Here is a 24711-nt window from a genome sequence, read left to right as displayed (position 1 = left end):
TTTGGTATAGTACATTTGCTTCCGAATGTTGGTCTCGCGCTTGCTGCGTTGTCATCATTCCGCGGGAGGTATATCGCCACGGTCGGACGCTCTTTATTGTAGCCGTTTTTAAGCATGAAATGCTTTTAGCTCCCGTTGTCGGCAGTGTGGTGACGTCACGCCGAGGCCGAGAGCCTTCATCCGGGCACTGAATCCCACTCATCCGGGCACTGAATTCTACTCATCCGGGCTCTGAAACGAGAACATCCGGGCACCGTACGAGATTTAACGAGTTTCAACGAGACTCTCTAAGCCCTCCTACGGGACCGGCATACAAGCGCCGGTTGCTCTCCAAACGAGTCACAAAAAATAACTGCTGCCAGTGCCTTCTCAATGTTCATCAAGATATCACTCGAGCTGTGCATTTGATAATGCACGGAATTATAATTTCCGATTTCTAATAACGCGTGCGAAAAGCACATAAATGCCACGATACACTTCGTTGTCATACGTGATCTCTTAGGGGCTTCGCGCATCGAAGCAAAGCCGCGCAGGCGCACAGGGGCCCGGGGGAGGAGCTTCTTGTCGTCTGCTACCGCGCTGGCGCGCACCTCGCTTGCACCTCGCTTGAGGTGCGCGCAGCGCTGTAGCAGACGACAAGAAGCTCCTGCCCCGGGCCCCCATGCGCCTGCGCGGCTTTGCTTCGATGCGCGAACGCGCCGGATCCGCTGGCGCTCCGCGGAGCGCGGCCACGCGGAGCTGTGTTCGCACTTAGAGTGGACCACCCTGTACATTCTTGTCAGGCCTGCGTCTCGTCGTGCCCGCATACGCTTCTGCATCGTCCTTAGGCCCGTAAACATTTCATGCTTACTCTACTCTCGGTTATGGGAGAGACAGAGATTTTTTGAAAAAGTCTTTACTATAACGGATAAAAAAAATGTACAGTCATCTATGGAAGGCAAAATGGGACCACAGTTTTTTACTGTATCCGAGTTTTTACTATACACAAGTTACTATAGCGGGGTTCTGCTGTATGAAAAAAAATTTAAACTGTAGAGTAGTCTATAGAGGTAGAAGGTAAAACTAAAAGCAGTCCCACTGTACTAAACCCAAGATTTTGCTATATAGAAGTGCCAAACCGTGACGTCAGGGAGATGTGGCAGTGCTGGCGTCAGCAGTGACTTTCATTGTGTAGGTGAAAGGCAGGACCGTACGCATTCAGTATGCCATGTCTGCATGTTTTTTACTGTGATTCGCAGAGTGCCGATAAACTGTTGGTCGGTTGGTTGAGTTGCAAGACAGATGGAAAGAAGCAGCATAAGCTTGCACACATTCATTGCGGCCAGATAGGGGCGAAAGCGACAGATAGCGGCCGCGGAGCGGGACAGGTTCTGCGACGGATTGGCTTCGCAGCTAGCATTGCATTTCTGCATCGAAATCTGATCCGTTTATGTCCCTTGGTTGGCATAGTTGCTCTTTGGTTGCACGGTGAACAGTCCAAAAGCCAATGCCTGCAACTCAGTTGCATTCTGCCATGCTCTCAGCATGAGAAATTTAGATGTGACAGGGACGATTGTTGGGCTAGTTTGGTTTGATATTGGAACGAAACAGTGCGAAAACATGGGACTACAGAAACGAAGAACACAGACGCAGTGCTCACTTACAACTGGGTGTGTTTCGTGCGAGAAAGCATTGAATACAGAAGGCAAGCACAAGAAAAACAAAAACAACACACTACTAATATCATTTGCTAGTATCTCGCATGAAATACACCAAGTTGTAAGTGAGCACTGTGTCTGTGTTCTGCTTTTCTGTGGTCCCGTTTTTTCACGCTGTTTCGTTCCAGCATTAGATGTGATATTCCATGTGTACACGATCATAAGTTGAATGCAGGGGGAAAGTTTCCGATGCCAGTCACCCAGACTACGTGCCGAACATCTATTTGCACAAAAAAAAACGCAAAACAGCCGCTGCCAACCACCTTCAGCTTTTAAGGCGAGCCACTAAGCGTGAAATTTGAAGTAGCACCAGACCTGGACCATAGCATGCATGATGCGTAGTTTTTTCTTTACTCTCACTTTCGCGAGCACCAACAAGTGCCGTTTCAACACAGGTCCTAAAACGCTATTAAACGAGGCCAGGATCTTGACAAAGTCACACAGCATTATTTCTCAGATTAACTGAATTTTCCCACTGTAGGTCGATAAGAACCTGGCGAACACCGCAAATACCACACCAAAAGCCACTCTGATCAAGCAGAAGGAATGCACTTGAATGCAAGCTTCAAAATAAGAAGCAGAATTTCATCTGAAGCTCAAGGGAAACGCCTATGTATGCGTTTGTGCAGCTCTCTCAAAGCCATCAGTGCAGCGAGACCTTGATTGATGCCACAAATGTCTGTTTCATCGAGCAGAATTAAGCATTTAAGTTCCAAAGAACAAAGAGATCGCATTTGCCTCATTCAAAGCAACAGTATGACTTAAAAGTGTCCGGTAATTTCCACGTCCTCCAGAAGTGGCTCGGAGAAAACAAAGCGCATCACAAGGTTTGTCATATAAAAAAGCTGGTTCGCATTGGGCATCATGCCGTCCTACTTTTTGCACTAGCACTCTTTAGTTTCCCTCTTTACCTCGCGCTTTCTCAGTCTGATTTAATCATTCAACATAGTCGTCCGCCATGGCTGTGCTGTATTTTACAGAGAAGGAAGCCAACATAGCACTCCGCCTGATAATTGCATCTGGAGAACAGGCTGAAAAAGTGTAGAACTATTCTCCAAGAATGTTCCCAAACACAAGTGATGATCGCACTTGGAAATATTCCCATATGCAGGTAGGTTTCGAAGGCAGCGTCGCTTGACGCAGCGTACGCATGCTGCGTTTTTGCTTACAGTAACCCCAAGTCGCTGCCGACTGCAGCGCCCCCTCCGTTTACAAACGTGACGTTTGTCTATATGACGTTTGTCTAAACAGCACCACCACGAGTTATTAACTAACTTGTAACGATGATATGTTAATGTACTAATGATGCTTTGATGTTTGCTCCCCAATGGTAATGCCCATCTCAGCTTTTACGGTAATGAAATGAAAGAAAGCTAAAAAAAATGAACCCAAGAACAACAGTGACGATTACAGCCAAGTGTCCTCCTGAAATATGTAATACACATGGTGCATTTGAGCACACACAAGCGCTTGCACATGTATCACCAATTAGAATTTTTCATTCTTTTCTGCAGAGAGGGCTGTATTAAAAATTGCAAGGACACTTTGGCAACTAAAGTGTTGAGAGGCGAAATCCGAGGACACTATGCCGTGACGACTTCCGGTGGATCTGATGTCGCACCGTTCCCGTGGCTATATCGATACCCAAATTAGACATCTTTCGGGGATCTCAAGTGTTAATTACGCATAATTATACAATTTTCCACGTAATTTAACACAAATCCGGCGTTTCCCCAACCATTCTGTGACAATTTTCACTATGCCGTGACAACTTCCGGCGGATGTGACGTCACAGCGTTCCCGTGGCTATATCTATGTCTGCGCTATTTCGATGCAATTTCGACATTTTTGCCTATAATTAATTAACTAATTAATCTGCAGTCATCAAACTTGGCTTCTAGGTTCACTTTTTCCTCCTCTAGCTGAAGCAACCATTGGTTTTCTTCTATCTTTTTTAGTTCCCGAGTTAAACGCATGTGACACACTTTGTTAACGGACAGCAGTATGAGCCATTAAAAGCGTTCGCTTTAATGGGGGATGTGAAAATCAGACTGCAAAAAACACAAGAAAGGTCGATTTTTGAAAAGTACACTTTTTGACATCTCCAACACTGTTTTTACATTGCACTGAAATATTTCGCCCAAAAATAAACTTTAAGTGCTCCAAATAAATACATTTGTCAGCACCTACACATAGACAGTGTGTGCTAGCTTACAACTTGTTTTCTAGAAAGTTTGTTTTGAGCTTAAAGGGCAACTGAAGCGGTTTTAGAATTCAATGAGTTTACGGTGGCCTAATGTGCAAAACGTCCGGGTAAAGCCTGCGAAATCGTTTTGCTCTAGCATTTGAAATGGTGGCGTAATCGCCGAATGAAGTCGGCGTCAGCGTTCAGCTTCTCTGAAGTGCACAGCAACGGGCAGAGGCCCCGATAATGACATCACGTATGACGGTCCTACGTTTCCAGCGAAGAAACGGTTATTACATGGAAGAAAACCGACGCCATCGAAGGTGACGCTCACAATGCATTGTTTCGCGCCATCTGACGATGCAGAGCAGCATGTAGGCGTAAACAGCGGACACCTGAAAGTTCGGCAACAATGACGTCACTGCCGAGTTTCCTCGCACTCCTCCAACGTAGTGAGGAGAAGCCTAAACATCGTCGCAGTTTTAATCGACGGTTATGTCAGCATTTTAAATGCTAATGAAAAAATACTTTGCATGCTTTATCTAGAAGCTTGATAGATTCGAATTCTTGAATAACCTCTAATTCTCAAAAAGCTATTTCAGCTTCCCTTTAATACCTTGCTCGTGGAAAGCATATAGCACAGAAGTGGGTGCATGGATTTTTACCCCGTTTGTTTTGTTGTGATCCCTGAAATGTGGTCTGTGCTGAGACAGTCTCAGATTTACCATTTAGGCTCACATGTTTTTATTACATGGTAATTAGAGCATATTACTTAGAGAATGTGCATACCTCCAAATAAAAGAGCAGAGACATTAAAAAAAGAAATTAAGAGAGTCTTGACTTACACCACAATTCTAAGTAAATATTAACAGCCTTTACAGACCTGTAGCCTGTTTTTTTGTCATGCTGGGCTTACCACAAGCAAGCAACATGGGGACAACAAATAAGCAATGATAAAAGGGAACCTACTGAAGCTGTCATTGTGAAACTTTATAGTATCTGGTTGTTTGATGCTGTTTTAAGCCAGTCTGCCAAATTTCATCACTCCAAGTCGAAAAATAGAAAAGTTGCCATCGATCTCCTCATCCCCCCCTTAAAAGTCTTTCTGCAGGATCCAAAGGGTTGGCACAGTATGTTGTCAATAAAAAGTGTCACACACAGGGTTATGAGAGATCAGTGGGCCTCGGCTGTTGGGAGGTGGTGCAGTTATGGCCATCAGATTCTTTTTTGTGCTGAGTTACTTTGTTTGTGCTCGGCCTTCCCAAATCAGAGTTCCTTCTTCCTACCTGTGACTGGCGCCCAGTGTGATCCGGCACAGCTGCCTCCAGGCTGCCACGCTGTCCTTGTTGTCCGGGCAGTCCACAAAGTCCGCCAGAAGCCGCAGGCACTCCACCACGCTGTCCTCACCCCCTTGCTCTGAGGACCACCACACAATGTGGGGGGGGGGCAAAGATGAGAACACGCGCTCACACAGCTTGGTTTTGAACATCCGGCCATAGGCTTTAGCATCACGCGTTACAACTCAGCAGGTTCGTATGGTGCATCAATGCGTTTATCGCTGTTCGGAGGCATCCTATGCCATTGCACGAGTGAGACCCAACATTGTACCCGTCGCAGTGGCTCAGTGGTAAGGCGTGTGATATCAGTGCACGTCAAAGATCCCCAGGTGGCCGAAATTTCTTTCACTCCCACCTTCCTCCCTTCCCTTACGGCGCCACCCAGATATGTGAGACAGATACTGCTCCATTTCCTTTCCTCAAAAACCAATTTACCAATTTACCCAACATTGTCCCATGAAATTATCCAACACTGCTGTCAGGCGTCAAAGTGCTATTTCAGGTTTCAGGCATAAATTGATGAAAAGCTCTGTGCCTGAATTACAGTTCACTGTAGTTTTCGTTATCAAAGATGGTGTCTCCCAATCGAGCAAGGAATGCCGCCACCCTAAAATAGTGAAACTGCCATTAACCCTTTTCAGACGCTTTGTACACAATTGCGTAAGCGGCAAACTTAAAGCTTTTTTTCTGAGAAAATAGAGCACTTGACAATGATTTAACAATTTTAGTCCAATTGAGCACCCTTCTTACTGCAAATAAGTTGCTTTTTTTTTTGTACCATGTAGCGAACGCAGTAAGTAATATTTCATATAACACTGAGCTAGTTAGCACTTTGTCCACCGTTTTAGTGCAGACAGATTTTGTCGCGAGTGAAAACATAGATTGTTTTTGCTCAATTTCAAGCGTAATGTGCATCTTCGAAACATAAAGTGATTCCACAATCCCTAGGGTGTTTGCCTGACACATGAGAACATTTCGATGTTTTTATTTCTAAGGAATCTGACACTTTGTACAGAATTCTCCACATTGTTGTACAAAATTACCTGCTGGTCCTTCACATTCGAACACTAACGAATTCCCTTTCTTGAGGCCTGAATATACTACTTAGGTGAAAAAAAAATAATTGATTTCAGTCAAAACAAAAAATGGCGCCTGAAAGCGTCAAGGTAGCCTAACATCCAAACAACTGAACAGGAATAGACATCTTTGATTACCACCTGGAACTTTTGCAAACCTCTGTTTCCAATCACACACTCAATTCCTGCTGTGGAATATGTGGAAGATGACAGACTGCACAGTACTAGCTTCAAGAAGCTTGAAAGTATACCGCACTTATGGTGTAGCTCCAAGCATATCTTGCTCATTTTTAGTACAACTTTCATGCTTGACGGTATCATCGCACTTGTGTAAAAAAAATCGTAGGCGTCGTAAAGTTAGACTTGGACGTAACAAACTAGAGAGACAGTATGCGTAGCACGCGAAGCAAGATCTCAACTCAGTTAACGTGGCAAATAGAATCTGGAGGCGCATTGTTACGATACCTCCAAACAGTTTTGCATATTGTCTATTCACTGTCTATTCAATGCCTGCATGAACAAACCCGTTCAATTCTGTACATCCGCCTTCATGAGATTACGCAGCACGAATTTGGCAAAGAAGTTAAAAATGCCATGCATCCAGGAGACACAGCTTGAGATTTCACAATGAACTTTTTAAGCTGTGCATGCTCAGATTGGGGTTCCATACAAAGGCAGGAATGAACTTACTGTATTTACAAGTATAGAGCATGTAGGGGGGTGACACCTTGCGCAAAATATGTATATATTACAATTACCAAGCGATCTCAGCCTGTTCAAGCCATCTAAAACCGATGGCTCAGAAAAAGCGGAGATGACATGCAAAACTATGGAAGCAAACGAATATGTTGATGTTATCTAAAAAAGAGGCAGCAATTCAGAAATGCGTGCAATATTACTGCAGGCAATAAAGCCTACAGCACACAGCAATGTCACTGACTGCCTCTTATGCAGCAGCGCCCCACAGCTGACCCAATAAAGTAGAATTAGCATCAATGAAACCAATTTTTATGCCAGGTGGGTACGGCGGGTAGTTAGAGGAAGAGGTCTCCATCTTTATTAATGGTGTGCCTTGAAGGACATGCAACCACAGCTGACCTTATACGATGTGAAATCCAACAGTCTGCCGAGTTTGTAGCTCTACGAATGATGCAAGAAACAGGTGCAGGGTATAGACCAGAATTCAGAGCCGCTCCTGGGCGTGGCCATTTTCCGCCGGCTGGCACGCCACGGTGCGGGCGTTTCTTTGGGGACTGCGGGGCTGCGGCAGCTCCGCCGCCGCGCCCGCTTATAGCCGCACTTCAGGCGCTAAAAAAACCTTGTCGAGAATACTTCCGCAGCGTGGCTGTGTTGCAGGACGTATTCACGTTATCAATGACATTTAGTTTGACATTCAGGTTAATTGTGCCGGCGCTAAGAACGCGCTCGTGCTTATATCGCTACAGTCTTGGTGCTCCGCTGCAAAGAAAACTTTTTGTTCAATATCAAGCATTAGGTGTGTGGCTAGCATGCACTTCCAATTCTCATGCACTCTTATTCCTTCCTGCCAGTCATAAGCAACCCCACCCCCCTTCTACAAACAGGGCTTTCTTGTCGCCTGCGTGGTGCGCCAGTGTATCAACAAGTTACCGCTGCAGGCTCAACTGAGTCGCAGCGCCAACAGAAAACAAATTTTGTCATGGTTCATGCAACCTAGTGCATAAGAACGTACTTTCGCTTAATTTAGCAAAGCTTGAATAGATATGAGCAGCTAATCTAGCTTTCACTAATTCTGAGGCTCGAATTAGCGTTGTTTTATTCAGGAGCTCTCGCCGCGTGTGAGACCGTTGCATAGCCGTTTGGCTAAGTGTGGAAAATGTAATGAAATGGCGCATATTTTCCTACGATTAAGGTAGATACCGCCCCGCCACGGTGGCTCAGTGGTTACAGCTCTCGGCTGCTGGCCCGAAAGACGCAGGTTCGGTCCCGGTTGCGGCGGCCGAATTTTGATGGAGGCGAAATTCTAGAGGCCCGTGTGCTGTGCGATGTCAGTGTAGGTTAAAGGTGGTCGAAATTTCCGGAGCCCTACACTACGGCGTCCCTCATAGCCTGAGTTGCTTTGGGACGTAATAAACCAAACCAAACTAAGGTAGATACCAACAGCAGAAAGATACTATAGATAAACCTTTACCCCCCAGATCCCTCTGACATACGTGCAGAAAAAGCAGCTGAAATTGGTAGCGGTCGTGCTTACAATCCTGTGCATGAAATGTGTTTAATGGGAACAAGAGCAAGCTCAGCGCAAGGATGCCGAACATGTACAGGTGATTGAAAACACGCGCTCCGTTGGGACAACCTTCACTCTGCAGCTCGCCTATCCATTTACTACTGGTTTCCAGTCCGTACACTACCTGGTCGACTATTCTTGGATGTCACGTTAACGAGTAAGTGCACGCAAGATAACCGCAGTACTGTCTGGAAGAGGGAAAATGTGAGTAGTGACGCACAGCACACACCCTCATACGTTAGCTGATGGAGCACAACAACGGCAGAAGTGAACACGTAAACATGCGTTCTAGGCGCGGCAGATGGCTACCGGTGTCGAGAGTAGGAGCGCGCCCGCAGCGTGCGTGCGAGGGTAAAAAAATCTGGTCTATACAGGTAGGGTATACAGGTAGGTATACAGGGGTCACTGTCAGCTTGGTCATCCCTGTAGGCCTCCACAGCACTCATACTGCTGTGGCACCACAAAGACAGGGACAGAGACAGAGTGACAACAACACAGCAGTATGAATTTGTACCAACTCGCCCAATTCTCAACCCTTTTGAAATCCCAGCACTCTTGATTTTCTCCACAATACCCTGCCTTCTAAGCTATAAGTAAATGTGCACAGTCATCGACTGGTACTCTGTGATGGTCACTCCTGATGCTCCAGTAGTCCATGCCTGATACTTGTCAAGTGATTCTTGGAGCTTCATGCCGGCACTTACAGCATTGCAGTCATCAGTGCAGTAATAAGGGAGTAATTACTCATTGACATCCACTCGGCCGAGTGGTTTGGTTGTCCACCACGGCTGCGGGAGGTGGCAGGTTCGAAACCCACCGTCGGATACCCACCGTATATGGGTACAGGCTCCCCCCGACCTGGCGACCGGTTTGCTCAGGGGGTGCAGTCCTGGGAGAGGCTTGGTAGACCCCGCTATGCCCTTCGGGGACGTACCCTGTTTCGAACAACACCTGGTGCGATATATGTTACTGTGCCGTCTCGTGGTTGTCTCTGTGCCGTGTAAGTGTTATATGTCAGCCCTCCTCATGGGTGATGCCTAAGCCGTCAGTGGCGGGCAGGAGCAAATGAAAAAGGGCCACAAATTGGGCTTCTACCGCACGAAGAGGATTTAGGGTTGCTTGACGGGGGAACTTATCTTTCATCCGTCAAGGCAACTGTTTGGTCTATGACCCTTTTCCCAGGCACCAGGCCAGGGGAAATCTTGTACTCATTAAAGAAACCGGTGGGTACCCGGCGGCACTGGGGATTGAACCCAGAACCTCCCGAATGCGAGGCGGATGCTCTACCACAAGGCCACCGCTTCGGTAAGGCGCAGCTTTTGCTCAAGTTGGCGCAGTGCCACTGAACTCACATTAGACCGAACTCGTTTAAACTTCATTGAACTCTCGAAACTCCGTTGAACCTCTCAACTCTGAACTGAATCATGAACCACCTTTGCAGGCTGATAGTGTTCGAACCTGGGTTTGCCTCTGAACTGGCGCAGCGGGGTTTGCGGAGCCTCGTCCAAGCGCACATCCTTGAAAAAGCCGGGTGCCGGGCCGGGGGTTTACCAGTGGGTGTCTGACGGTGGTTTTCGAACCAACCACCTCCCACAGCCGAGACAGGCGACCATGCCTCTAGGCCACGACTGAGTGGCCACATCAATGAGTAATTACTCCCTTATTACAAATCTACTCCACCTTGGGGGATTCCCCTAGACATTAGACCATCATCAGTGCAGTCTCTGTCATCGTTGTCAGCAGCAACGTGAGCTGAGGCAAGTCTGTCCTTTGCCAAGCAGTTACACGGTGCTAGTGGCCCATTCCACCAGGCGGCGAAAATCATTTTCAATGGCTTGCCGAGTTTTGCAAACAGTGTTTTGCTTTCAGGGGAGACACAGCTTTCAAATTACACAAATCTTGAAAAGAATCAAATTTTATAAAACACCAGATTTTGTACCTATATCATCACCATCAGCCTGACTGTGCCCACTGCAGGGCAAGGGCCTCTCCCACGTCTCTTCTCCAATTAACCCTGTCCTTCTTTGCCAGCCGCGGCCACTGTATCCCCGCAAACTTTCTAATCTCATCCGCCCACCTAACTTTCTGCCGTTCCCTGCTACGTTTGCTTTCTCTTGTAATCCACTCCGTTACGCTTAAGGACCAGCGGTTATCTTGCCTTCGCACTACATGCCCTGCCCAAGCCCATTTCTTCCTCTTGATTTCAACTAGGATGTCATTAACCCGCGTTTCTTCCCTCACCCACTCAGCCCTCTTCCGATCTCTTAACGTTGCACCTATCATTTTCCTTTCCATAGCTCGCTGTGTTGTCCTTAACTTGAGCTGAACCCTCTTTGTTAGCCTCCACGTTTCTGCCCCGTAGGTGAGTATGTATAAGGATTTTATAATTATATCCCGAAAAACGTGCCCCCAAAACAGTCCAGAAGTGACTTTAAAAATGTTTTTGTGGCCTTAGACAGTTCAAAACTGGCCGAAATCTCAGTGAAAATGCCACTTTTTCCAAAGGTGTTTTTTGACCTGACTGCCCTTTTTGCATAAAGTGTAGCATGACAATGGCTTCACGGCTTTTCATTCGGTTTGTTGCATAGTGTGCCAATTCTTTGTGCAGTGCCATTTCTATATTTCTGAATTATTTTCACATTTTCTTACTCAGTCAATATTTCGACAAGACAATAATGAGGGCATTATACAGTCGTAGATATAACATTCCATGTATAAGGTTGCTAAAAATACAGTACAACATCGTTGATATGTTCTCTGTTCATACGATTTCCCGGTTCATACGCTCAAAATCACGGACATTACAAATGTCCCATTGAGTTACACTATATTTTCGTTCAATACGTTCCCAAAGAAAGACAGTTTCCCGGCTAGTAGGTATAAAATTTCGGCAATTTAGGTTTATTGACCAACCGCGTATGTATAAAGATACAAGTGCGCCGTACGACAGGGCACGCGACACGTTTTTTGTGGCAGTCTCCCGCCGTGGTGGCTTCTCTGCAATACTTCAATGTAACGAGGCGAAGCACCACCACCAAGAACAAATATAAAAACGGCGCGCTAGCATTCATTCGCGACGGCCGTTTTTGCGAGGACGCGATGTGAAGAGGTGAAACATAAGGGTGCATAAGGTGCCCTTCGCGGTGCATAACGGCAAGGAGGAGAAGTTTTTTCTGGGTCTGGAAAACGCAGCTTAAAAAGCAGAAACACTGAGACAACCAGCCGCCGCGGTGGCTTCCCCACGGTACTTGGGTGCGAAGGAGAGAAGCATCCAAAAAGGACAAGGAAGAGATTTCGGTTACTTTCGTCTTTGCCGACGACGGAGCGGATGCGTTACGGATCAAGGAGCTTTTGCTCCTTGATGAGTGAAACTAATTGGGAAGAGGTGTATCATGAGACTGATCCTTCAACCGTTAAGAAGCACAGGAAAGCCAGAAAAGAATGGATCGCACCATCACTGTTCAAACGCATTAAAGAAAAAAACTGCATGTTCTCTCGCTTCCTAGAAACAAAGAATCAGGCCGATCTAATAGAGTTTAAGAAATTTAGAAACAAGTTAAGCTTGGACCTCAAGAAGGCAAAGAACGCGTATTATGAAAATAAAATCACCCCTATAATTAATAACTCGAAACTTCTTTGGGGAGCTGTTAACAAAATTTTAGGAAATGAACGACCGTGTATACCTACTGAGCTGGACATAAATGGAGCAGTCCACTCCGGTGTGACGCTTGCAAATCAGTTTAACACTCATTTTTTAGCTTCGGGTATCTTTAATGGGCCCGAAACGGCACATGCCTCAAAATCTGCTACTTCATAACTTCCGCCGGCATATAGCCATTCTTTGTTCTTGGCGCCTACTTCAGACAAAGAAATAACACAGATTGCAAACGCCCTGAAAGACACATGTTCGCCCGGCAATGATGAAATCAGCGTCCTTCCTATCAAAGCAGCTATCTCTTATATTTCCGGCCCACTTACCTACATTTGTGACAGAATGCTAGTGACTGGCGTGTTCCCTGATAAAATGAAAGTAGCACGAGTTACAGCTGTATTTAAAGGTGGTCGCAAAAATGACCTCAACAATTATAGACCAATATCGGTATTGCTACTTTTTTCTAAAATAGCAGAGCGTGTTATCTACAAAAGATTGTATGAGTTTATTCAAGCGAAAGACATAATCAATAAACATCAATTTGGATTTCAGTCCGGAAAATCGACTGAATCTGCGCTACTGCAAATAAAAGAACACATCCTTGACAACTTTGAACACTGTCTTTTTACTGTGGGAATTTTTCTTGACTTCCAAAAGGCGTTTGATTCTATTAAACACCAAATCTTGCTTCAAAAGTTGACCGCATATGGCATCCGTGGGTTGCCACTTTTATTAATTGAGAGCTACCTTGCAGGCAGAGTGCAATATACACAGCTTCACGAATTCAGGTCAAGCTTGGGAGATGTAAAATTTGGAATCCCACAAGGATCAGTTTTGGGTCCCTTGCTTTTTCTTTTATACATCAATGATATTGCTAATATTCCTTTTACCCCTGTCATTGCAATGTACGCCGATGAAACTAACGTCTTCTTTACAGGCGCAGACCTTCACTTGATAGAGCAGCGTGCTAACATCAGGCTTAACGAGCTTCACATTTGGCTTAATGTGAATGAGATCAACTTAAACGTAAAGAAAACACAGTTCATAATATTTCGTCCAAAAAACAAACCACCACTCTACGACATAAAGTTGAACATTAATAATTGTAAAATAATGCCTGCAAACTCATGTAAATTTCTGGGAGTCTTCTTCAAGTCTGACCTTGGTTGGTCTGAGCACATAAATCATATCCGAGTGAAGTTATCTAGATCTCTTGGCATGATATACAGATTAAAAGATTTTTTGCCGTTATGTGTTAGGAAACAACTGTATTTTTCATTTATCCACTCTCACCTGACATACTGCCATCTAGTCTGGGGAACGTGCAACAAGGTAGACACTGAGCGTCTTTCTTCGTTACAAAGACAAGCCTTAAAAATGATATCTTCTCATCAATCCTCATCAACAAAGTCCCTGTGCAATAAGTTGAACATATTACCATTTCCGCAGCTCCATAAATTTTGCTTAGCCCCATTGATCTTCCGCGAAATTAAACTTGATTATGCCGCCTTTTCAAACACATACTCTAAACAGAGACATAGCATACAACTTACGCACTACTTTATTGACGGGGTTAATACCAAGAACAAACCATGGTACTAAAACTATACAGAATCAGATAATTGCATTGTGTAATGAATATCCATACTTAATTACACTTGCCAAAGAAAACGTAACTACGCCTCGTTTTAAAAAACAAGTAAAGATACTTCTCCTTCCTTCAAATGTATAATAGCTTTCTCCTGATGTCCCATTGAGGTTTCCACTAATTTCCCTTGTGGTTTAGATGGCGTGATTGAAATTGATGCATTGTTGCTTTGTGAAATACTTGAGAAAAGATTGTTACAAACACTGTTAGTAAGTGTATAACCTTCTTCACAAATAATTTTGTTCCAATGTCTTCATATGTGTTCATTCTTGTGCACATACCTGTGTAGTTAGCTTTGTAATTCTCATTGTGTCCAACATACTTTTAGTGATTCTGTGCCAGCTGTCAGATGTGTACGTCCGGGGTGAAGGCCTCGTCAGGAGACACAGGAGTCACCTTTTGCCTTACCTCATATTTCATATTTCATATTTCACATCATGTATTTATGTCCGAAATAAATTAAAATTGAAATTGAATTGAATTGAATTTCCTTCCGCGTTGAGGACAGCGCGAACGAGGACTGAACTCAGCGAGCACTGGAATAGGAACTGTTCATATCTTGTGCCAAGCAATGCCAATCGACATTTTTATAAAGTGAAATCGTCAATAAATGCTTTGTTACCTCATTCAACAGCTACATTTTTCAGAATTAGGCGGTTTGGATCGTAAATTTTTCCCCGCAACTAAAAAAAAACATCAATGAGGTTTTGCTGTATTTGGAGAATGTGACTGCATCAACCATTCTTTTGAGTAAAACTTAATGAGTAACTAAAGACTCCTACCATGTAATGTCATCACGCCACACTTTCTACAAGTTTGCCACAGCAAAAAAACTACGAAAGATATTAAAGTGAAATTTCATATTTAAGCATTCACTGAAGTTTCCCATAAGTGTTTCGAATTTAATTGTTCCATGCAAAGAAAACAAAAATTTCCCCTCCAAAACCCCCCCTTAACTAGTAGTTGTAGCAACACTATGCAGTCTGGCGGCAGGAAAACCTTGATGTGCTTCATCGAAATTTTGCTGTGTACAGACCTGTGCTCCAGAAGAGCAGTCATCTGCTTCTCAATCCGAATATTTTTAGCACAGGCTGATTTTATTTTGAGATGGTATAGCATCTAGTGCCCCTCAGATAGTTGCACGCTGCCTGAATGCAATTATCCCTGAGGGAACCATCACACCTTGCCATGCATGTTCAATATAAAATGACAAGTACACGATTGGGAACAAAAAAATTCAGGGGGCACTTTGGCTCTCTAAAGTGCTGCAAGGCAAAAAAGCCTTTCCTGGCACACTGTTTGGCATTGACTGCGAGACCGTTTGTACTGTACTAGCGCTTTATTTGTCTACACACTCTGACGACACGTTACAACTACGCACTTTGACTGCCGACTTTGATTGCTTCTTTTAGCATGGCTCTCTTTATGCTTTGATGAGTTCGGTTGTATCCATGGCTCTGTTCGCACCAATGAGGTATGTATAATGTGGTCACTCACGGACGCCTTACGCCCCCTGTCAGAGCAGACGACACCTATTTTTTTACTAGTTGTCGTCTGCTCCAAAAGGGGGCGTCAGGCATCCATGGGTGACCACATTACTTCGAGTCCTCCGCATTCTGACGACATAACCATATCAACCAACCAAAAAGCATGACACCTCTGCTGACAACCTTCCGTCGACAACGGCAAGGCATTAAAGGTTCTCGCCTTAATAAACTTTTGCTACAAAGGCAAGTTTGCTGTAGCAGTCTTTGTTGTAGTGGCAATGACAACAGACTGTTAGTATATGAAAACAGCGAGCCCAACCTATCTCCTTCGTTAAACAGGCCATTTCGCAGCAGAGGCATTCGCTGTAGATGCATTTGACTCATGTCATTAATATGACCTCGTTAATTAGGGAATTTGAATAATTCGGCCTCCCTGCTCCCTCCCATCAAAAATCTACATAATGCAATGGCGCTACACACTCATTAATTGGGAGTGAAATCGCATGTGCGCTCATTAATTCAGAGTGAAGACATGACAGGAATGGTGCTGAAGTCAGTTTTCAAGACACTCATCACTACTGACATAATCCGGAACCCAGTGTTGGGCTGGAAACTCCATTCCGAAATCGAAAAAGCACAAGGGGCAGTGTTTGCTCTAATTTTATAACCACGGTAGCATTTGCCATTGCACAATACCAGCATGTTGGCAGCATGAGGTTGCTGGCCATGCCATCTACCCTTTCCACCCCTCCCCCCCCCCCTTACTCTCCTTTCTTTCTCCATGTTGGCGAGAGCGAGAAGACTGTCCTACAATCACCCACCAATGAAATGAAATCAGGCCTACTCCGCTCCTCGTGTTTTCCTGCCTGAGTGCTTATCTTTTTGCACACACACACATCGTCTAAGTGAAAAGCGAAGGCGTACGACGGACTTCAGAGCTGACAGGAATGGCACTGACCTTTCCTGTCCAAGCTATGGGCAAGCCTAAACGTGATACACGACGCGCTGCCTTTAAGCTATGGTGAAAGGTGCAGAATGATGAATGACAACAGGACAGCAAAACACTGCTGCCATACCCACAATGAATTTTGCTACCTCAGCTTTTTTAAAAGCATTGCCACAGGCAGCAAAAGATGTTTTTTGCAGGCTCTGTTCAATTACACACTCGGGGAATTACGTCATGATTGGGCAACAACCTGCACGGTGAACGGCAAAGGTATCTGTGGTGGCAATACAGTAGCCAACCGATATTTCGGACTCCAATAATTCGGACTAGCGCGATATTTTGGACTTCACTGAGGAACCGTCAAGCACCTCATAGGAACGTGTACATTTTCATGACCGATATTTTGGAGTTTGCGGAGTCTAAAAGTTTGAATTTTCGGACTAAAATAGACGCCAACAATATTGTGGTGATTGTTTTTCAACCGAAAGTTTATTATTTCGGCCTAATATAGACACGAGCGGGCATCACTGTCACTAACAACCGATTTGCCGCCACCGTGAAAGGCGCCATCTTGGATTTAAGCAGAATTGGCTCGGCGGGCGCGATCGGACTGGCTTTGATAGGCTTGGCTATTTGTTCTCCATCGTTGCCATTCAAGATAATGAGATGCTTTGCATTGCCATTGAGATGGCCTACAAAGGGCGCGCAATTGCATTGAAAACGGTAAAGCGGGAAAGCTGTACCATCCGCCGCGGCTTGGACGACGCACCCTGCGGTGCGGGGCAGCAAACGCGGTAGACGGGGAGAGGGGGGGACTGCATTCGGAGGCGCCCGCTTCCGCTCACATCTTCCCATGGGTTACCTCTAGGTCTTCGCAAACGTCACTGCCCCAAGCAAACTGACCGTTCTTCCTTCGCGCAGTGAGTGCATTCATTCGCGGTATGACCGCAGCCGCGTTGCACTATCTGGTATCATGATCTGATAGGGTGCGGGCATGAGGAAAGCAGGGCTATGACTCAGATAGAGTCTCATAATATCGTTGCAGGCGGAACATGGGGAGCGGCGATTCTCACGATTTTGAAAGCCGGTTGTTCACAGAAAAGTTATTTTTTTTAGTTCACAAATTTTTCGGACTGTTCGATTATTTGGACCATTTTTCAGGTCCCGCCAAGTCCGAGAAATCGGTCGGTGACTGTATCGACTGCTTTCATCCCTTTCCAATGTAGCTTTACTTGAACACTCACTGAAGCAAAAAAAAAAAATGAAAACAAAAATGGATGCTCACCACTGCGTGCAATAAGCTGCACGTATTCCAGAACTTGAGGGTTTGTCGGGTCGGCTTCGCATATTCTCTGAAAATCAAAATTTAGACATGCATCAAAAATGTAAGAAGGGCAGCTTACGTTATGCATTAGCAATAGATTGATTCAGTTTCAGGCTTAATCCACATCTCCAGTTGCGATACGGCCAATTCAACAGTAAATCAGCTTGATTACGTTCGACTCCAGGACATAATTCCCAAAGTGCAGTTGAGGCTTTCGATCCTGGTTGAGGGCTGGTGCCATCGTACTGAGGACACATTCAAATGCAAACTGAAACTGAATTGCACAGAAAGATATTCGACAAAAGCTAGGAAAATTTTAATTAATTTTTTATTTTATTCCATGCGGCTTAGCTTCCGGAACTGTGATGAGATGCCTGCTTTCAGAGAAGTGAATGAACACAGCACCCGCTCGCATAGGTCGGAGGTGTTTCGCATGTGTTTGTAATGGAACCTGCTGTAGCTGTGTCAGCGAAGCAGAATTTTTTGTGAGCTCGAACCCAAGCCCATATTCACAGAAAAAGCAGTTTGTCCTACCAGTCCTCCAATGGGCAGGTGTCAGTGTGTGCAGTGTGTGTATGAGCGCATGCATGCGTGTGTTAGCACATGCGTGTGTGTGAGAAGGGGGTTATGGGGTCACAAAGTGTAATTCGCATCTGGTTACAGCTGAGAACATGGCTACGACGCTGAGGAAAAGTAGCAAAGTTGCATAGATTTAGTGTTTCATACAAAATCTGTGATTACTGTGTCTAACTAACTACTTTACTGATCACAACACAGTCTTTGTAAACGTTTTGAGTGTAACTGACCGATATGCATACATACAACGACTATAATAAACATTGTGTCATGCATCTACTAATATTGTATCCACGCCATGCAAACACATAAAATGCACAGAATACACCTGATAATGCCACTTACATCTCATAGCAATATTGTGTATAACAAAGCATAACCATGAGGACCAATGCAAAACCAAGACAAACAATGCAAAAACAATGGCCACACTGTGGTAGTGATCCTAATTCATGTTAAGCCTAATTATGCAAATCGATGGTCATGTTTTTTTATCAGGAGCGTTTCTGTTTACTTTTACTTGCTATATAACCAGTTTGTTTGCCATCATTTGTACAACTATGTGTGCATGCATTGTCAAAATGGCGTTCAGCAGGCTGGCTCGTCAATCACAGTCGGATGGGAACATGTAGCAGCATCGCGCCGTGTTCATGCTCAAAACTTCGATCGGGATTAAAAACGGCGATGTGAGAGCAGTATTATGCACATCTCCTACAGTGTGCAGTGTGTTGAATAACTGGAACCTAATGCCTCAGAGGTTGCATTGCAGACCTTTTCGTGCCTCGCGTGACCTAAAGGTCAACTTCACATCCATCATTCGATTGATGAAACCGAAACAGCATGAGAGAAGGAATTCAATTATAAATCATTTAGCAGTCGTAGGCAAATACAACTTGGTGATCCCTGCATTCTATTGTCTAACACATCATTTGAAAGGAGAAAACAAGCAAATCAAATGAGATGTCGGAAGTCATTCAACTAACCCCGCCCTTTTGATTCACAAGGGGGATAGTAAACAGGACTTTCACCAAGACTGCCAGCAATAAAGACTACCCTGGCAACATGGGCACGCGTCATCTGTAGCTAGCTCGAATACCGTCCACAGAGCAAAGCAACAGCAAGGCACCTCGAGTAGCTCCAGCCTCTGAGCGTCGGCCGATGTCTCCCCTGGGGCATCCCTGCGCTCCTGTGCCAAGGCCTGTGCGTAGAGGGCAGCGTGCAGGCAGTCGTCCGACCGGCTGTCCAGGTAGCCCTCCGCAATGTCCTCCGCCTCATCCATGCGGTCGTACCGTAGAAGAAGCTGCACAACACGACCACTTATAAGCTGAAAAGTGTTTTGTGGACCAAGTGACCATTTAAGGGGAGAGCCTGGTCTTTGAGACCAAAAAATGACCAAAAAACCGATCTTCAAAAAATGACATTCATGGAATCTACGGCTACCATTTTCCAACTGTACCCGTTTTTTTCCATCAGGAAACCAACATTTTCACCATAATATTAAATTCAGATCATCGTGTGGACTGAACTTATGCAGGAGCAGACAATTTAATGGCATGAAAATTTTGGACATCTGGCTGTCGTAGTATGCCGATATCTCAACATCTGGGACAGATAGAGATGCCATACTGTTTGCTAAGGGAAGCTGAAGACACAGTGTGTGCAATAATCGAAGCAGATCTGTTCAATCGCACTACAAAAATTTAAAATTTTGCAAAGTTTACCGATGCATTACATTCACACCTTGAACACTGACATTCTAAGTGCTGTAAAATTACTAATGAGAGTAAAATTAAAAAATGATTTTGATTATATTGCACTCTTCACTCACCATACTATGCAGCCATGGGTTAAAAATGATTTTTTATTACGCAGTTTTTTTGCACCAAGGAACTAATGAATGACTAATTAAAATTAATTATCTTGGCAACCGACTCATTCATGAGAAAGGTGATTTCATTGTTGAAATCAGTGTAAAAGAACTGACCAAAGGGGGTACTGTTTCATTGGGATTGGACTAAAAATAAGAAAAATAGGTCTAATACCAGTGTCCCCCCTTAATGATTACTTGCCATGATCTTTACGCTATTTATATAAAAACCCACCCCTGATGTAATGTCCCTGAAAGTTGGTGCAGTGGCATGCATTAAAATGCGACTGACAGCAGGCGTGGGTTCAACCATAAGTCACAACATAATCGCTGATGCCTAGAATGTGATGCCATCATCGCTGTACTTACATGATGACTGGAATGAACCTGGCAGCATTTTACCACTGTAAATTGGCTACGCTGCTATTCCCTGAGTTGATACACGAACAGTAGCAGTACGCCACTCCGACAGAAGCCAGGGGGTATAAAAGAAGCCAGTAAACAAACCCGTCAACAATGCACAGGAAGTTAAATGAGACGCCAACATGGCTGCCTCGTGCTTGCCACTGTGAACAGCTCAGGAACTAGTGTCTGAACAAATACTTTGTCTACAGGACTCCCACATTTTCCTCCACTTCCCACCAGATGGGTCTCATTTCATCTTGCTCAGAAGTTGAGAAATTAATGCCATACAAGACAAACAACTTCTCTACAGGACTTCCTTGACTGACTTCCCTCACTTATGCAAGCCAATATGCATCGATACTTAGCATATCCCTCAACATGCCAACATGCATTACTTGAAGTTAGGTGGGAGGATGAGATTAAGAAGTTTGCGGGGAGAGGGTGGCGGCAACTAGCAAAGGACAGGGTTAATTGGAGAGACATAGGAGAGGCCTCTGCCCTGCAGTGGGCATAGTCAGGCTGATGATGATGAAGATAGAGGCATGGCACTGCCCAGCTCTCCACAGTGGAAACCCTTACCTCTAGTGTCTTGGTGAGGAAGATGTCTGTCATCTCCTGGGAGGCGCTGGCAGAAGACTCGTCGTCCGGAGTGAACAGGGCCCGCCATTTGTCCAGGGCGCTGGCAACACTGGTCAGCTCCTCGTAGGACTCGCCCGCCTCATGGGCGTCCACATCTGGGGAGTGCCAGAGAGACTTATGCGGAAACATGCTCCTGGGTCACACACATTTCCTGAGCACCTATGCACAGCAACAACTGACAGTTCCCACTTCGCCAACTTCCTCATCACTGTGTACCTAGCTGGGTTCACTGCAGGACAAACGCCTCTTCCATCAATTTCTAAATTGCCCTGTCCCACCTGCTAACGAGATTAGCAGATTAGCCGCAGTGATGATGACGTCAGCTGCATCATCATCATCATCGGCCTGACTACGCCCACTGCAGGGCAAAGGCCTCTCCCTGGTCTCTACAATTAACCCTGACCTTCGCCAGTTGCGGCCACCATATTCCTGCAAACTTCTTGATCTCATCCGCCCACCTAACTTTCTGCCGCCCCCTGCTACGCTTGCCTTCTCTTGGAATCCACTCCGTTGCCCTTAAGGACCAGCGGTTATCTTGCTTTCGCATTACATGCCCTGCCCAAGCCCATTTCTTCCTCTTGATTTCAACTAGGATGTCATTATCCGCGTTTGTTCCCTCACCCACTCCGCCCTCCTCCGATCTCTTAACGTTACACCTATCACTTTTCTTTCCATAGCTCGCTGCGTTGTCCTCAGCTTAAGCTGAACCCTCTTTGTTAGCCTCCACGTTTCTGCCCCATAAGTGAGTACCGGTAGGATACAGCTGTTGTATACTTTTCTCTCGAGAGACACTGGTGAACTGCCGCTCGTGATCTGAGAGCACCTGCCAAATGCGCTCCACCCCATGCTTATTCTTCTAGTTACTTCCTTCTCATGATCCGGATCAGCTGTCACTATCTGCCATAAGTAGACATATTCTCTATCTACTTCCAGCACCTTGCTACCAATTGCGAACAGCTGTTGCCTTCCTAAACTGTTGAATGTCACTTTAGTGACATCAGCTGCAAACCCCGCATAATCTAATCTCCCCGACTCTTTCCCTTTCCCTTGGAATCCACCCTGCTAGCCTAAAAGACCACCCACCGGTTATCTATTCTTCACATAAGATGTTCCGGTCAAGTCCATTAAACACTCAGGGTTGAGTCTCCTAGTAGTAAACCATCTGGATCCAGAAATTATTTGCGCTGTTTGCAAGATCACATTCCTGAATACAACAGTGCCCAACGGACATCAGCATGTACCGAAGTGAGAATATATGCAACATGTAGTAAGCCATCTCAGTTTTGCTTCAAGCCACAGCCATCTATTATCACGAAGTTTGTTCGCCCGAAATGTTGCGTTCAATCTGCATGCAGTAGAAGCGGCTTAGAACAGGCGTGTTCCAACCACAGATATACTCAGACTGTGCAGCTCATCGTCACCACGAAGATACTTGTTAGAATTAATGCATTATTTTCCTAGCACTTCTGAGATACAGTTCAACTGAAAAGCAGCGAAAAATGCACCATCGCGACAAAAGAGTAATATATAGCATCCCTGAAGTTACTGAAGAATACAGAAGTGGTGTGCAAGCACCGAAAGGAACGAACAAGTGCGGTTTGTGGGAATCTGGCTTTCCGCCGTCGCCTTTGCGCGGCTAGCCGGCCTCCCGCGTTGTTTCTCCTCTTTCCTTGCTCCCGCCTCAGGCGGTGGAGAGGCGGCTGGGTGACTAATCACTGTCATTTAGCCACAGCTCCGCCCCGGCTCCCCAAGGGCCTTTGCCATTGGCGCCTTTTGGCGGGAATTCGGGACCCCGCTTTGGGCGGCCGCGCGCCGCGCGACCGTCCGAGCGGGGCCCAGAGAGAGAGGGATCCCTCCGAGACAGCGTAAGGTGCGTACGTTACTGTTTTGTCCGTGCCGGCCGTTGCCGTTCGGACCAGTGCTTACTCGAGCTCGCCTGCACGTGTCCTCTGACCTGCAGCGGCTCGAGCCTGTCACTCGGGGTCCAGCGACCCCTGACAGGCGTACCTTGCGTTGAATGCCCACTCTCTCTCGCAACCGGCCCAACGGTCGACACGAGAGAGAGATCACAGCACTGCCGCGGGGACATTCTCCTGCAGCGGCGTGCTAGCGGTGCGCATTACTCGAGTCGCTTCGTGCGCGCAGCGGAGCCTTGCTCCTCGCGCGCCCCCGGGACGGGGTGACTATTGAGTGTGTGTGTATCAGCTGGAGGACGATGTGAATAAACGTCTCCTTTGTGAACTTGGAGGCCTATTTCTTTGCGGCGAATCACTCTCCTCCCAGCGGAGGTTGAGTGCACTGCATCGGTGTCCCAGTGTGTGTGTGGTGACGGCTGATCGGGGACCTTGGTTCGCGCGAAGCACGAACCCGCGGTGGGTGGTGGCCTGTGTCCACTTAGAAACCCACAACTGGCGCCCAACGTGCTAAGTCATTGGCGCTTACGCCTTTGATGGCACATTAGCCGAGCAGGTCGCCTTGACGATCACGCTTGCGCACCGTGTCTACCACCCCCAGCGCGGCACTCGGCAGCTACATGTCGGCTCCCTACGGAGTTGTAGCGTCGTTTGATCCGCTGGCTGCTGTTCCTTCGAATAGCTAGACACCGTGGTTGGCCGCGGCCCCCATTGGGGTTTACGGCGGCACAACCCAAAATGTCGACCACGCGGCTCCCATTGGAGCTGTATCGGAAGCACCCTGCGGTGCATCCGCTGGTCGCATGCCTCAGCTGTGCAAGCTTTCCGCCCAGTGCGAAAGCAGTTCGTGTCACGCTGCCGCAACCGGCAGTTTCGAACAGCAGCAGCCGTGCCCCGCGAGCAGTCAATTCTGCTCTGGGAACGGCGAGGCGCTGGCCCGGTTCCCTGTGGAAACCACGCCGCTCATCGAACTAGGAGCCTTGCCTCCCTCGTTCGTGTAGCCCGCCCAAGCCTCCACTGAGGCAGGGGTGCAGTGCGCTCAGTTGGCTGATGCGGCTCCGCGAGCCTGCGGGTCGGCTGGCGCGCTGGGCTCTCCTGATACAGCATTACGACTTTTCCGTGCAGTGTCGAAAGGGGAGCACAAACGTGGTAGCTGACGCGCTATCCCGTGCCCCACTCGCCAGCGGCGCCTTGACGCCTGTAGGCGGAGGGGGCGAAACAGCGGACGAGCCGCCGGGCGGCAAGGAGGGGGAACCCGCAAACGGGTTAACCCATTCCGCTAACCAGGCGAGCAGCGCTTCGCAAAGCGGACGAGAGGCAAAGCTCTTCGTGAGCGCCTCGGAGGTGCCGACGCGAACGGAAATTTTGGCTGCAAACCTGAGTGGGGACGAGACCAGGCTCCCCTCTGGGATGACTGGAATCGTTTTCAGCCGTAAGAGCTACTGAAAGCCCAGCAAAATGACCCCTTTTGTCGCGAGGTGAGCGACGGTCTCAGGGAGACGGAGCGCCGTGACGCTACTTGTATTGTAGCGGGCGCAGGGGGGCAGAAGCCAGCGTGTGTCGCGGCGAACCCCGGGGAGTCATATTTGCTGGACCATGACGGGCTCGTGCTGAAGTACGTAGCCACCGATGACGAGTCCATCGACCCGTTCTAGGTGGTTATCCCCAAAAGTCTAAGAGGCGCACTTTTGCG

At 46.5% G+C, this 24711-nt stretch overlaps 1 pseudogene across 1 annotated transcript in view; it reads right to left on the bottom strand.

Annotated features, from left to right (window-relative positions):
• LOC149327333 (uncharacterized) overlaps positions 1-24711 on the bottom strand; it is an 82856-nt pseudogene that overhangs the window by 7501 nt on the left and 50644 nt on the right. The window contains exons 10-13 of the transcript XR_016286543.1: positions 21046-21200; positions 19321-19494; positions 17580-17646; positions 5169-5298 (exon numbers count right to left, since the gene is read on the bottom strand). The product of XR_016286543.1 is annotated as an uncharacterized LOC149327333 (transcript). The remainder of the gene's footprint in view (positions 1-5168; positions 5299-17579; positions 17647-19320; positions 19495-21045; positions 21201-24711) is intronic.

Source organism: Amblyomma mixtum, chromosome 10, assembly GCF_055824585.1.
Source record: "Amblyomma mixtum isolate Tamu chromosome 10, ASM5582458v1, whole genome shotgun sequence".
In the NCBI taxonomy this organism is placed as follows: domain Eukaryota; kingdom Metazoa; phylum Arthropoda; class Arachnida; order Ixodida; family Ixodidae; genus Amblyomma; species Amblyomma mixtum.
Note: the sequence above shows the minus strand (reverse complement) of the source record. Positions and strands in the feature narration are given on the sequence as shown.